This window comes from Solanum verrucosum, unplaced genomic scaffold (genome assembly GCF_900185275.1).
Source record: "Solanum verrucosum unplaced genomic scaffold, falcon-dt-bn FXZP01000150.1, whole genome shotgun sequence".
In the NCBI taxonomy this organism is placed as follows: Eukaryota; Viridiplantae; Streptophyta; class Magnoliopsida; order Solanales; family Solanaceae; genus Solanum; species Solanum verrucosum.
In genome coordinates, this window is record NW_026020371.1 from 372,449 (window position 1) to 386,324 (window position 13,876).

Here is a 13,876-nt window from a genome sequence, read left to right on the forward strand (position 1 = left end):
CTATTATTTATCATCCAATATAAAATTAAACAAATAAAAAAATATAATTATAAGTAACAAAAGAAATGTACATTTAAAATATATTTTTTTGGAGGGTCAAAGACTTCACCTTTTCAATTATAGTGATAAATAATTAGTTCTATAGAAGAACATAAAAATCAAGAGAAATTACAATATTTTTAGTGATATCATGAATTTATAGTGAATAAAAGTTAGAAGCTTAATGTAATGACCCTCATGGTCATTTCTGTGTCTTGCCTTCTGTGTGTCGTTTAGAGCATTCCTTTAGCGACCCCAAGTCATTTATGACTTACTGGGACTGACAGTTCGGTCACCTGGTCGTTCGTTTGGTCTTGGTGTGAGTTTTTGTGTTTTGGAGCTTATGAACCTTGAACGATCATTTTCGATCAAAAGTTCAAGAAGATGACATCGGAATCCAATTCTAACGATTTCATCAGCTCCGGAAGGGTCATTTTAGGCTAGTAGCATGGTCAACATGACTCCCGAGGTTTTCAGTGTGAGTCGGTGCGATTAGGCGTTTTAGCCTTTGAATTTTAGCCTAAGGTTGACTTTGGTCAACATTCTGAGTAAACACGCTCGGATGAGAATTCCGTCAGCGTGGTTAGCTCCGGAATGTCGAGTTTGGTCTAGATTGACCCTTCTTTTGTGTCTGGAGGTTTTTCCATATCTTTCCGAGCCCTTTTGTGGGTTTTGACTTAAAAGGGCTTTTGGAAGTGGGACCCACTTTTTTATCGACATGACCTCTGATGGAAATTTCGACTGTGCCGTTGAGTCTGGAATATCGAATTTGGTATGGTTTCATATCTCATTTGCATGCACGGGGTTCCGAACGAGTTCGGAGCACCCCGTCGGGATTTTTAGTTTTGGAAATGTTGCAGATTTTCTGCAATAAATTGCAGAAAACCAGCAACATTCTCCAAACTTCAAACCCTCATCTCTCTCTCATCTCTCAACCGATTTGGGTGATCCAAAAGGCTAAGTTGTGAGATTTTTCGAGGACAACGCGTTGGTGATCTCGGATAGTGATTTGGAGTCCCCGTTTGAGGTAATTTTCAAAAAATACCTGCTGCCAGACCCGTTTTGGGAGCTTGATTTTGGAAAATTTTGAGACTTGTTTTCTTAGCCATTTTAGATCCGATTTTGGTGATTTTTGAGGCTATCTTGAGTGGTTTTTCGAGGAAAATATTGTGGTGTTGTTAGATTTTACTGTAGATCGCCCGTTTTTGGTAAAAACGCTGAATTAGCTGCTGTCCCTTTTCTATTCTTTTGAGAAAAATTGGGTTTTAGTTGCTTGTTGATATTGTGTTGTTCCCGAGCCCCGAATTGTGTCCCTTTTTGGGACATGAGCTGGGGGAACTGGTTAGGACCCACTTTTGGGGTTAATTTCGGAATTTCCTGCGCGGGTCCCACGATTCCCGTTTTGACTCCAAAATTGACCCGTCTCTGTTTGTTGTGATTTTGGTGTCTAAACGACCGTATTAACGTTGTGATACTATTTTTGATAGCGGGGAAGCGTTTCGAGACCGTTCATAAAGGGAAAGCTCCGAAGGAGTGATTTTGGAGCGCGTGTGATCGGCCTACAGGTAGGCTACGGTTTCCCTCTCTTAGATTGAGCTCGAGAATGTGAATGCATGTTGATTAGTTGGGATTTGGGTTGGGTAGTCATTGAATCTTGCATAGGTGTTAAGAAATCATGTTTTCGGCCTATTTCGGGAATTATCGGGTAACTGTGAGCATGCTTTGTGTTATTAACGGACCCTCCTCACTATGTGGGGTTCTTGCATGCTTAATTCTTGTCTATTTGAAGCATTTGGGCCTTCGTTTAGGTTTGACTAGGGCTTGCCTTAGAAATACATGATTCGGATTCGATAGGCCTTAGTTTTGCCCCGACGTCGCTCGGTCGGCTTAGATCCCTGTAGACAGGTGTAGCAGACTTGAGTCTGATAGTTTGGGCCTTAGTTAGGTGATACGCTTGCTTCGACTTTAGTTATTCTTATTTTTCCTGATGTTACGGCTTCACGAGTTACATCAGCGACACTAGTTTTGCTTCACGATTTGAATTTGGTTTTCGATTTGGTTCCAAGGACTTACATTGATTGGCTAAGTATGGACGGCGTTTCACGGACATTTATGAGTATGGATCGATTGGGACTCTTTCAGCAGCTACATTGGCACCTTTATAGAGCATCCGGTTTAAGGTCCGGCCTCCATTGCCCAGATAGTTATATAGAGCATCCGATTAGAGTTTCGGCCTCTATTGCCCAGATACTTATATAGAGCATCCAGTTAGAGTTCCGGCCTCTATTGCCCAGATACTTATATAGAGCATCCAGTTAGATTTCCGGCCTCTATTGCTCAGATACTTATATAGAGCATCCGGTTTAAGGTCCGGCCTCTATTTCCAAGATACTTATATAGAGCATCCGGTTAGAGTTCCGGCCTCATATACTTGATATTTGTGATTGATTACTTGGGTATTTCTTGTGAGCATCCGGTTCGAGGTCCGGCCTCCGTACTGTCAGATTCTACTAATTAGGGTTGAGGTTCTGGTTCGATGTTCTTCGTTCTTGGGTTCTTTTATACAATTCTCTTTAGTTTTAGTTATTCTGTGTATTCGTCGGGCTTATGGGGGTCCGTTCGGGTTTTTATTTAACTTGCGCACGAGTATACCTTCTGGACTTATGGGGGCCCAGTTAGGTGTAGTTAGCTTATAGATTACTTTAGTTAGTTCTTTGTACACTCGTGTGCATTCCATTGTTACTTAGATTTCCGTTCCTGACTTCGGTTTGTGTTATTCCTTCTTTTCATATTGCCTTTACTTTTCAAGTTCAGTCGGCCTATGATGCCTACTGGGTACCGATTGTTTTGGTACTCATGCTACGCTCTGCATCTATTTCGTGATGCAGGTCCGGGCACTGGTAGCCAGCGTTGATCGAGCTTGGAGCAGTCTGATCCGGAGATGGGAGTGAGCACACGACGTTTTGTACTATTTCAGTCTCCATCTGTATATATAGACTTGTCTTTTACCTTTCGAGACAGTCCAGTCTCTGTTGTCCACTTTTGGGACTTGTACTCATTTTGTTAGTAGCTCTGTACTAGTGACTTCCAGGTTCTGGGAGGGATCTTTATTTGTATATATGTTTTTGGTTTGCTTCTGCCTGTTTATATTGTTATTTGCCTACTCTTGTTTAGTTTCTACCCTCAGACCCATTACTTGTTGTTCCGGGTTACGGGTTGGCTTACCTACTGGTGGGTTATAGTAGGTGCCATCAAGACTTGAGAAATCGGGTCGTGACAAGTTGGTTTCAGAGCCCCAGGTTTATCGGTCTCACTTGTACAGAGCTAACGTCTAGTAGAGTCCTGCGGATCGGTGCGGAGACGTCCGTAACTTATCTTCGGGAGGCTACAGGATGTCCTTATGAAAATTTCCTCTTTTGTTTCGCTTTCGTGCATCGTGTGTCTTATTGGTTTCTGGAAATCTCACTTGTTTCACTCTTTCGCAGGATGGCTCGCTCGCGAGGTGGCGTATTAGGGTCTGCAGGCAGAGCCTCAGCTTGGGGTAGACGCCGACCCCGAGGTCGAGGCAGGGCCGTAGCACCAGCCCGAGATAGGGAGGAGGAGCCTCAGGCAGCATATGTACCTCCACAACCGGTGGGGACGGGGCCAGCCCAGCCACCACCTGCACCAGCTGCAACTGTAGCTCCTGATCTTCATGCTCTCCTGACTCAGATACTAGCAGCTATTGGGGAGATGCGACAGGCACCAGCCCCAGCAGCACCAGCACCAGCTCCAGCGCCACAGGGTCAGCCTGCCGCAGCGGCACCAGAGGTTCAGCCGCCACCAGTTCATGTGGCGGTCGTGTCAGACTTAAAGGACGGGGAGATGCCACTGCGCGAGCAGAAGATGCTCGGGGTATTCCAGAGTTGGCACCGCCGATTTCTCAGGGGCGATGGGGGAGGATGCCTACGAGTTCCAGCTTACTTGTCAGGAGCAGCTACAGTCATTAGGCCTCTTGGAGTCGAGAGGAGCCGACTTCACTGCTCATCAGTTTCGTGGGCCAGCCAGGCAGTGGTGGCGCTCGTATCGAGAGTCCAGGCCAGTTGGATCGCCTCCTGTATCTTGGAGTGAGTTCTCAGAGGCTTTCTTAGCCCGGTTCATGCCACGGAGCGTCAGGGATAGGCTTCGTGATCAGTTCTCCAGATTGGAGCAGGGCCTATGACCGTCTCAGAGTACGAGACGAGATTCCATGAGTTGTCTCGACATGCTACCATGATCCTACCCACGGAGGAGGAGAGAGTTCGTTGTTTTGTACGTGGGTTGCGGTACCGTCTGAGGGTCGACACAGAGCATTTAGTTTCTGCCGGCCGTTCATTTCTTGATGTAGTTGACCATGCCCGATCCATGAGCATATTCATCGCGAGGCCCAAGGGGGCAGCGATAAGAGGGCACGCTACCAGGGCAGCTACAGCGGGTCCCAGACTAGAGGGAGAGACTCCTATGATAGGCCCCGCCAGAGGTTCCAGCAGGGTCAGTCCAGTCGTCCTGTTCAGGCGGCATTACCTGCTTCTGAGGGAGGCCAGTATCACCAGGGTGGTCCTAGTACGGGCCAGAGTTCGAGGGGATCAGATTCCCTCCCTTCCTACCGCAGTCGGGTTACTTCAGGGCGTTCAGCTTCGGGGTGTTTTGATTGCGGTGCTCCTGACCATTGGTCCAGAGAGTGCCCCCGGCGAGGGCGAGGAGCGATTGTACCAGCTCCCCTTGCACCTAGACCAGTTTCAGCAGTGCCCCCTCTAGCTAGAGGTGGTGGTCAGGACCAGGGTCGTCGGGACAGCCGACAGGGTACCAGAGGCGGAGCTCGAGGAGGCAGGCTAGGTGGTAGATCAGATGCATCGGGCAGAGGTGCTCAGGGCCATTTCTACGCAGCCCCGGCGAGGGCGACGGCTGAGGCATCTGACGATGTTATCACAGGTACGCTTTTATTATGCCATCAGCCTGCTACAGTATTATTTGATCCCGGGTCCACATTCTCGTATGTATCTGTTTATTTTGCTCCTCGATTGGGTATGAGGTCTGAGTCTTTGGCAGAGCCAGTTCATGTTTCGACCCCGGTGGGTGAGTCCTTAGTAGTGGATCAGATATTGCGATCTTGCTTAGTGACTATCCAGGGTTGTGATACTAGAGTTGATCTTATTCTGCTAGATATGGTTGATTTTGATGTGATTCTGGGCATGGACTGGTTATCCCCTTACCATGCGGTCTTGGATTGCTACGCCAAGACTGTTACCTTAGCGATGCCTGGCATTCCCCAGTGTTGTGGCAGGGTGCTTATAGTCACACACCGACAGGGATCATCTCTTTTATGCGGGCTAGACGGTTGGTTGCTTCTGGGTGTTTAGCTTATTTGGCTTATGTGTGAGATGTGAGTAGAGATGACTCTTCAGTTGACTCAGTTCCTGTGGTTAGAGAGTTTGCAGATGTGTTCCCTACAGACCTACCTGGCTTACCTCCAGATCGTGACATTGATTTTGCCATAGATTTGGAGCCCGACACCCGTCCTATTTCTATTCCGCCTTACCGGATGGCTCCTGCAGAGCTCAGGGAGCTCAGTGCTCAGTTAGAGGATCTCTTAGGTAAGGGGTTTATCCGTCCGAGTGTGTCGCCTTGGGGTGCTCCTGTTCTGTTTGTGAAGAAGAAGGACGGGACTATGAGGATGTGTATTGACTACAGGCAGCTGAACAAGGTGACGGTGAAGAACCGTTACCCCATGCCTCGTATTGATGATTTGTTTGATCAGCTTCAGGGTGCCGCCGTGTTTTCTAAGATTGATTTGAGGTCCGGGTACCATCAGCTGAGGATTAGGGCAGCGGACATCCCTAAGACCGCATTTAGGACCCGTTATGGCCACTATGAGTTCTTGTGATGTCTTTTGGGTTGACTAATGCCCCTGCCGCCTTCATGGACTTGATGACACGTGTGTTCAGGCCATACCTTGATTTATTTGTCATTGTCTTCATTGATGACATACTGGTATACTCGCGGAGCCGGAGTGAGCATGAGCAGCATTTGAGGATAGTGCTCCAGACTTTGAGAGATCAGCGGCTTTATGCCAAGTTCTCAAAGTGCGAGTTTTGGCTTGAGTCTGTAGCCTTCTTGGGGCACGTGGTGTCCAAGGAGGGTATTAGGGTTGATCCGGCGAAGATTGAGGCTATTCGTGATTGGCACAGGCCCACCTCAGTTACTGAGATTCGGAGCTTCGTCGGACTAGCAGGCTATTACAGACGCTTTGTTGAGGGCTTTTCTACTATTGCAGCCCCGTTGACTCGATTGACTCGTGTTGATGTTCCCTTTGTTTGGTCAGAGGAGTGTGAGGCGAGCTTTTTGAGGCTCAAGGAGTTATTGACCACCGCTCCTATATTGACTCTTCCAGTTGAGGGTGAGGGCTTCACAGTTTATTGTGACGCATCCGGCGTTGGTTTGGGTTGTGTATTGATGCAGCAGGGCCGGGTTATTGCTTATGCATCGAGGCAGCTTAAGATTCATGAGCGCAACTACCCCACTCATGACTTGGAGTTGGCGGCGGTAGTTTTCGCGCTTAAGATTTGGAGGCACTACTTGTATGGAGTTCGATGTGAGATCTATACCGATCATAGGAGTCTTCAGTACATCATGAGCCAGAGGGACCTTAATTCGAGGCAGCGTCGTTGGATTGAGCTCCTGAAGGACTACGACCTCTCTATTCTCTATCATCCGGGCAAGGCGAATGTGGTAGCGGACGCCTTGAGCCGGAAGGCAGTGAGTATGGGTAGTCTAGCCTTCTTATCTGTTGAGGAGCGACCCTTAGCTTTGGACATTCAGTCCTTAGCTAATAGCATGGTTCGGTTGGATATCTCAGATTCTAGACGCGTCTTGGCCTTTATGGGAGTTCAGTCTTCTTTGCTTGATAGGATCGTGGTTGCCAGTTTGAGGATGATACTTGGTGGCCCTTAGAGATCGAGTGTTAGCGGGTGATGGTGGTCAGGCTACCTTAGATCCTGATGGAGTGTTGAAATTTGCCGGCCGCATCTGTGTTCCGAGAGTTGGAGATTTGATACAGTTGATACTTTCTGAGGCCCATGAGTCTAGATACTCTATCCATCCGGGCACAGCGAAGATGTATCGTGATTTGAGGCAGCATTACTGGTGGAGTGGCATGAGGAGAGATATTGCTGACTTTGTTTCCCGTTGCTTGTGCTGCCAGCAGGTAAAGGCCGAGCATTTGAGGCCTGGTGGCGAGTTCCAGAGATTACCCATTCCAGAGTGGAAGTGGGAGCGTATCACTATGGATTCGTTGTGGGGTTGCCTCGGACTTCTAGAGGTGTTGACAGCATTTGGGTCATCGTGGATCGATTGACCAAGTCAGCACACTTCCTTCCTGTTCATACTACTTTCAGTGCGAGAGGTTGGCTCGTATCTACATTAGGGAGGTAGTCCGTCTTCATGGCGTGCCTGTTTCTATCATTTCAGATCGGGGTTCACAGTTCACTTCCAGCTTTTGGAGGGCTTTTCAGGAGGAGTTGGGAACCCGTGTCCACCTTAGCACAGCATTTCACCCACAGACGATGGTCAGTCAGAGCGTACTATTCAGGTCCTTGAGGATATGTTGCGGGCCTGTGTTATGGATTTTGGAGGTCAGTGGACCAGTTCTTGCCTTTGGCGGAGTTTGCGTACAACAACAGCTACCACTCTAGTATTCAGATGGCCCCGTTTGAGGCCTTATATGGTAGGCGTTGTCGCTCTCCAGTTGATTGGTTTGAGTCTACAGAGCCTAGGCCGCGTGGTACAGATTTGCTTCAGGAGGCCCTGGATCAGGTGAGGGTGATTCAGGATAGGCTCAGGACGGCTCAGAGTAGGCACCAGAGTTATGCGGATCAGAGGCGTCGACCTTTGAGATTCTCTGTTGGTGATCGGGTATTCCTCGTGTGTCGCCCATGAAGGGCGTGATGAGGTTTGGGAGGCGGGGCAAGCTTAGCCCCAGGTACATTGGGCCTTTTGAGATACTCCGGACAGTTGGAGAGGTTGCTTATGAGTTGGCCCTACCTCCAGTATTTTCAGCCATCTACCCAGTGTTTCATGTTTCGATGCTGCGGCGGTATGTTCCTGATGTCCCATGTGCTCCAGTATGATGCAGTCGAGTTGGATGATCGTTTGACATTCGTAGAGGAGCCAGTTGCCATTCTAGCCAGAGATGTGAGGAGATTGCGCTCGAGAGCCATTCCTGTTGTTAAGGTCCGTTGGAGGCATCGTCCAGTCGAGGAGGCTACCTGGGAGACCGAGCAGGAGATGCGAGAGCAGTTTCCCGGCTTGTTTGAGCCTTCAGGTACTTCTTGATCCTTTCTTTCGCGGACGAAAGTCCTTTTTAGTAGTGGATATTGTAATGACCCTCTTGGTCATTTCTGTGTCTTGCCTTCTGTGTGTCGTTTAGAGCGTTCCTTTAGCGACCCCAAGTCATTTATGACTTGCTGGGACTGACAGTTCGGTCACCTGGTCGTTCGTTTGGTCTTGGTGTGAGTTTTTGTGTTTTGGAGCTTATGAACCTTGAACGATCATTTTCGATCAAAAGTTCAAGAAGATGACATCGGAATCCAATTCTGACGATTTCATCAGCTCCAGAAGGGGTCATTTTAGGCTAGTAGCATGGTCGACATGACTCCCGAGGTTTTCAGTGTGAGTCGGTGCGATTAGGCGTTTTAACTTTAAATTTAAGCCTAAGTTTGACTTTGGTCAACATTCTGAGTAAACACGCTCGGATAAGAATTCCGTCAGCGTGGTTAGCTCCGAAATGTCGAGTTTGGTCTAGATTGACCTTTCTTTTGTGTCTGGAGGTTTTAGATATCTTTCCGAGCCTTTTGTGGGTTTTGACTTAAAAGGGCTTTTGGAAGTGGGACCCACTTTTTATCGAAATGACCTTTGATGGAAATTTCGACTGCGCCGTTGAGTCTGGAATATCGAATTTGGTATGGTTGCATATCTCGTTTGCGTGCACGGGGTTCCGAACGAGTTCGGAGCACCCCGTCGGGATTTTAAGTTTTGGAAATGTTGCTGATTTTCTGCAATAAATTGCAGAAAATCTGCAACATTTCTCAAATTTCAAACCCTCATCTCTCAACCGATTTGGGTGATCCAAAAGGCTAAGTTGTGAGATTTTTCGAGGACAACGCGTTGGTGATCTCGGATAGTGATTTGGAGTCCCCGTTTGAGGTAATTTTCGAAAAATACCTGCTGCCAGACCCCTTTTGTGAGCTTGATTTTGGAAATTTTTGAGACTTGTTTTCTTAGCCATTTTAGATCCGATTTTGGTGATTTTGAGGCTATCTTGAGTGGTTTTTCGAGGAGAACATTGTGGTGTTGTTAGATTTTACTGTAGATCGCCCGTTTTTGGTAAAAACGCTGAATTAGCTGCTGTCCCATTTCTATTCTTTTGAGAAAAATTGGGTTTTAGTTGCTTGTTGATATTGTGTTGTTCCCGAGCCCCGAATTGTGTCCCATTTTGGGACATGAGCTGGGGGAACTGGTTAGGACCCACTTTTGGGGTTAATTTGGAATTTCCTGCGCGGGTCCCACGATTCCCGTTTTGACTCCAAAATTGACCCGTCTCTGTTTGTTGTGATTTTGGTGTCTAAACGATCGTATTAACGTTGTGATACTATTTTTGATAGCGGGGAAGCGTTTCGAGACCGTTCATAAAGGGAAAGCTCCGAAGGAGTGATTTTGGAGCGCGTGTGATCGGCCTACAGGTAGGCTACGGTTTCCCTCTCTTAGATTGAGCTCGAGAATGTGAATGCATGTTGATTAGTTGGGATTTGGGTTGGGTAGTCATTGAATCTTGCATAGGTGTTAAGAAATCATGTTTTCGGCCTATTTCGAGAATTATCGGCTAACTGTGAGCATGCTTTGTGTTATTAACGGACCCTCCTCGCTATGTGGGTGCTTGCATGCTTAATTCTTGTCTATTTGAAGCATTTGGGCCTTAGTTTAGGTTTGACTAGGGCTTGCCTTAGAAATACATGATTCGGATCCGATAGGCCTTAGTTTTGCCCCGACGTCGCTCGGTCGGCTTAGATCCCTGTAGACTGGTGTAGCAGACTTGAGTCTGATAGTTTGGGTCTTAGTTAGGTGATACGCTTGCTCCGACTTTAGTTATTCATATTTTCCCCGATGTTACGGCTTCACGAGTTACATCAGCGACACTAGTTTTGCTTCCCGATTTGATTTTGGTTTTCGATTTGGTTCCAAGGACTTACATTGATTGGCTAAGTATGGACGGCGTTTCACGGACATTTATGAGTATGGATCGATTGGGACTCTTTCAGCAGCTACATTGGCACCTTTATAAAGCATCTGGTTTAAGGTCCGGCCTCTATTGCCCAGATACTTATATAGAGCATCCGGTTAGAGTTCCGGCCTCTATTGCCCAGATACTTATATAGAGCATCCGGTTAGAGTTCTGGCCTCTATTGCCCAGATACTTATATAGAGCATCCGATTAGATTTCCAGCCTCTATTGCTCAGATACTTATATAGAGCATCCAGTTTAAGGTACGGCCTCTATTTCCCAGATACTTATATAGAGCATCCGGTTAGAGTTCCGGCCTCATATACTTGATATTTGTGATTGATTACTTGGGTATTTCTTATGAGCATCCGGTTCGAGGTTCGGCCTCCGTACTGTCAGATTCTACTAATTAGGGTTGAGGTTCTGGTTCGATGTTCTTCGTTCTTGGGTTCTTTTATACAATTCTCTTTAGTTTTAGTTATTCTGTGTACTCGTCGGGCTTATGGGGGTCCGTTCGGGTTTTTATTTAACTTGCGCACGAGTGTACCTTCTGGGCTTATGGGGACCCAGTTAGGTGTAGTTAGCTTATAGATTACTTTAGTTAGTTCTTTGTACACTTGTGTGTATTCCATTGTTACTTAGATTTCCGTTCTTGACTTCGGTTTGTGTTATTCCTTCTTTTCATATTACCTTTACTTTTCAAGTTCAGTCGGCCTATGATGCCTACTGGGTACCGGTTGTTTTGGTACTCATGCTAAGCTCTGCATCTATTTCGTGATGCAGGTCCGGGCACTGGTAGCCAGCGTTGATCGAGCTTGGAGTAGTCTGATCCGGAGACGGGAGTGAGCACACGACGTTTTGTACTATTTCAGTCTCCATCTGTATATATAGACTTGTCTTTTACCTTTCGAGACAGTCCAGTCTCTGTTGTCCACTTTTGGGACTTGTACTCATTTTGTTAGTAGCTCTGTACTAGTGACTTCCAGGTTCTGGGAGGGATCTTTATTTGTATATATGTTTTTGGTTTGCTTCCGCCTGTTTATATTGTTATTTGCCTACTCTTGTTTAGTTTCTACCCTCAGACCCATTACTTGTTGTTCCGGGTTACGGCTTTGCTTAAATACTGGTGGGTTATAGTAGGTGCCATCATGACTTGAGAAATCGGGTCGTGACACTTAACCCATTTGACTAATTCATACTTTACCCATAGTTTACTCATATTTTACCCATATTTTTATGGGTTGAATATGGGTATTGTTAGTTGTAGTTTTGATGATCTTACAAATCCAGGGAACTTGTAAAGGGACCTGATACGACGAAAATATACACACAATTGCCGGGCTGGAAAAAGTACAATTGGTTGGTGCAGAGTCTCCAACAGTGGCAGAAGTGACAGAAACCTCAGCCAATGGCATGGCTTCGAAGGTTGTGACTATTCTTCATAAAGATTATGTCCAATAGTCATAACCTTAGTTTTTGCAACTTGAAAACTCTCAAAAACTCTTGCAAAGGCTAACTAAAGTGAAGAATCATCCTCAAGAACAACAAGGACCTGATAGATCTGCAAGCTTAGTTGTCTTAGGATTATTTCTTCTGCACGAACATTGTAAATCTGTTCCTAAATCTATAAAGGATTCAAATATTGTGTTTTGGTTGAAAAGTCTAAATTGGTTAAGGGTAACTGATTTAGTGGGCAACATCCTTTTGTTGCTTAGTCAAAGTCTAAGTCATCTAGAGTGGGTGGTTTAGTGGGCAATCTGTGTGTTGCTTAGAAGAATCCTAAGTTGTCTAGTGGTGATAGCTTAGTGGGCAGTGTGACATCTGCTTAGGCTCTTCAAGTAATAGAGTTATTACTTGGTTGTGAGATTAATAACTTTTATCTCATGCTGATTGTAACTGTTGTTCGCTTTTGCTTAAGGAAGATTAGTGAAAACAGTTGAAAATCCTGTGTGACAGGTCGTGGTTTTACTCCCTTGAGCAAGGAGGTTTCCAGTGAACTGCTTGTGTTGTGTTCTTATTATTATTTACTCTTCGTTATTATTCTTGCTGAATCAAGGGACCTGGTTCATTGACTGAGAGTGGACACACGCATTCTATCAGGTATCAACTCATATTTTACCCATGTAAAAAATCACTCACCCAATCCATTAAATATGGATGGGTTGGGCGGGTTACCAAAATATGGGCTCATTTTGCGGGTACTCAAATAGAGTCTTTTTTGTTTTTATTTCAAAGCTCATCTTTTTCTTCTTCTCTGTGAAAGAATGAGCTATAACTGAAAATTATTGCCAGAATAAAAAAGAATTGTTCCGAGAACTCATCTATTGTCTCTAAGAAGACAAGACAATGATACCACCATACAGTCCTAATGAGTTAATTATCTACTTACCTACTTCTTTGTTCCATGCATGTTTTCGATATGTTTACATACATGTATTTGTGTAGATTGCAAATTGCTAACTTTGTGTTTGATATATATATATATATATATATATATGTTGAGGAAAGATATTAATGTTGAGTACTTCATAGAGAGAAATTAAACTCTCTGTTTTACCTTTGCTTCTAATGGATTAGCTTTATGTTATGGAATTCAATGTGTAAAACGAATCATCATCTATGGAGACTGAGTCATCCAAAGCCAATGAATGTAACTTCTCCCGAATATACTCTTCTGGATGAACCGTATTTTAATAAGCTATCACTGTTTCTTTTTCCCGTTTCACCGTTTTCCTTATTCTTACTTCCATTCTCTGCATTTTCTTTGTTCATCTGTAGTCTCAAATTGCCTCTTTTTCAACAAAATAAGATACAGTTTTCCCGCTTCTATTGTATTGTCACTGATTCACTAATAGTGTCTTGCCTAAATTGGTTTGTCTATCGTTTCCTTCTATGATAAATAAGCTGTAATATTCTTAACCTTGAGAATACAGTGTTAGACGGAAGCTTTATACCACGTATGGAAATATGCACCCTTGAAATTATTATTAGCGTAGTTTGAAGGGTCTCATTCATAGAAAATCATGTTTTGACGTACATTCTCCACTTTTTGGTATACATAATACATTTGGGATCTTTTTCCATATTTAATAAAATAAACTCACCTTATCAAAAAGAAAAGATCATAATGAACCAACCAGAAGTATGATATATCTTCTTTAATTCGATCGGTGTCTGACCAATGTATTTCATTAGTTATTGTCTAACTTTGGATCTCCAACTGAATATGTAATAAAACTCTTAAGTGCCCCTATTTTCTTTGATATGTCGTTCCTTCTATGGAATGCAATACGATCTACAAAAATTATCGATTTTTTGTTTTTGAGTAATTGGTTTAACTTTTCTCATGGCAAGAATATAGATCGATTAACTAAATGATGACATCCTTCCGATTTCTACATTTTTGTCGCTCTTTGAATCATTATTATTAAAAATATAAGGTCTAGCAACTCATTATACGCTAGCTTTTTCAGAACCTATAGCTTCAATTCCTACGGGCAAGACAACAAAATCTTATCAAAGCATCAAACTTGACTATTCAGC

At 44.8% G+C, this 13,876-nt stretch overlaps 1 pseudogene; it reads left to right on the forward strand.

Moving 5' to 3' along the window:
* Window positions 1-757: 757 nt before the first annotated feature.
* Window positions 758-8,388, forward strand: LOC125838327 (uncharacterized; annotated as a pseudogene).
* The last annotated feature ends 5,488 nt before the right edge of the window (window positions 8,389-13,876 follow it).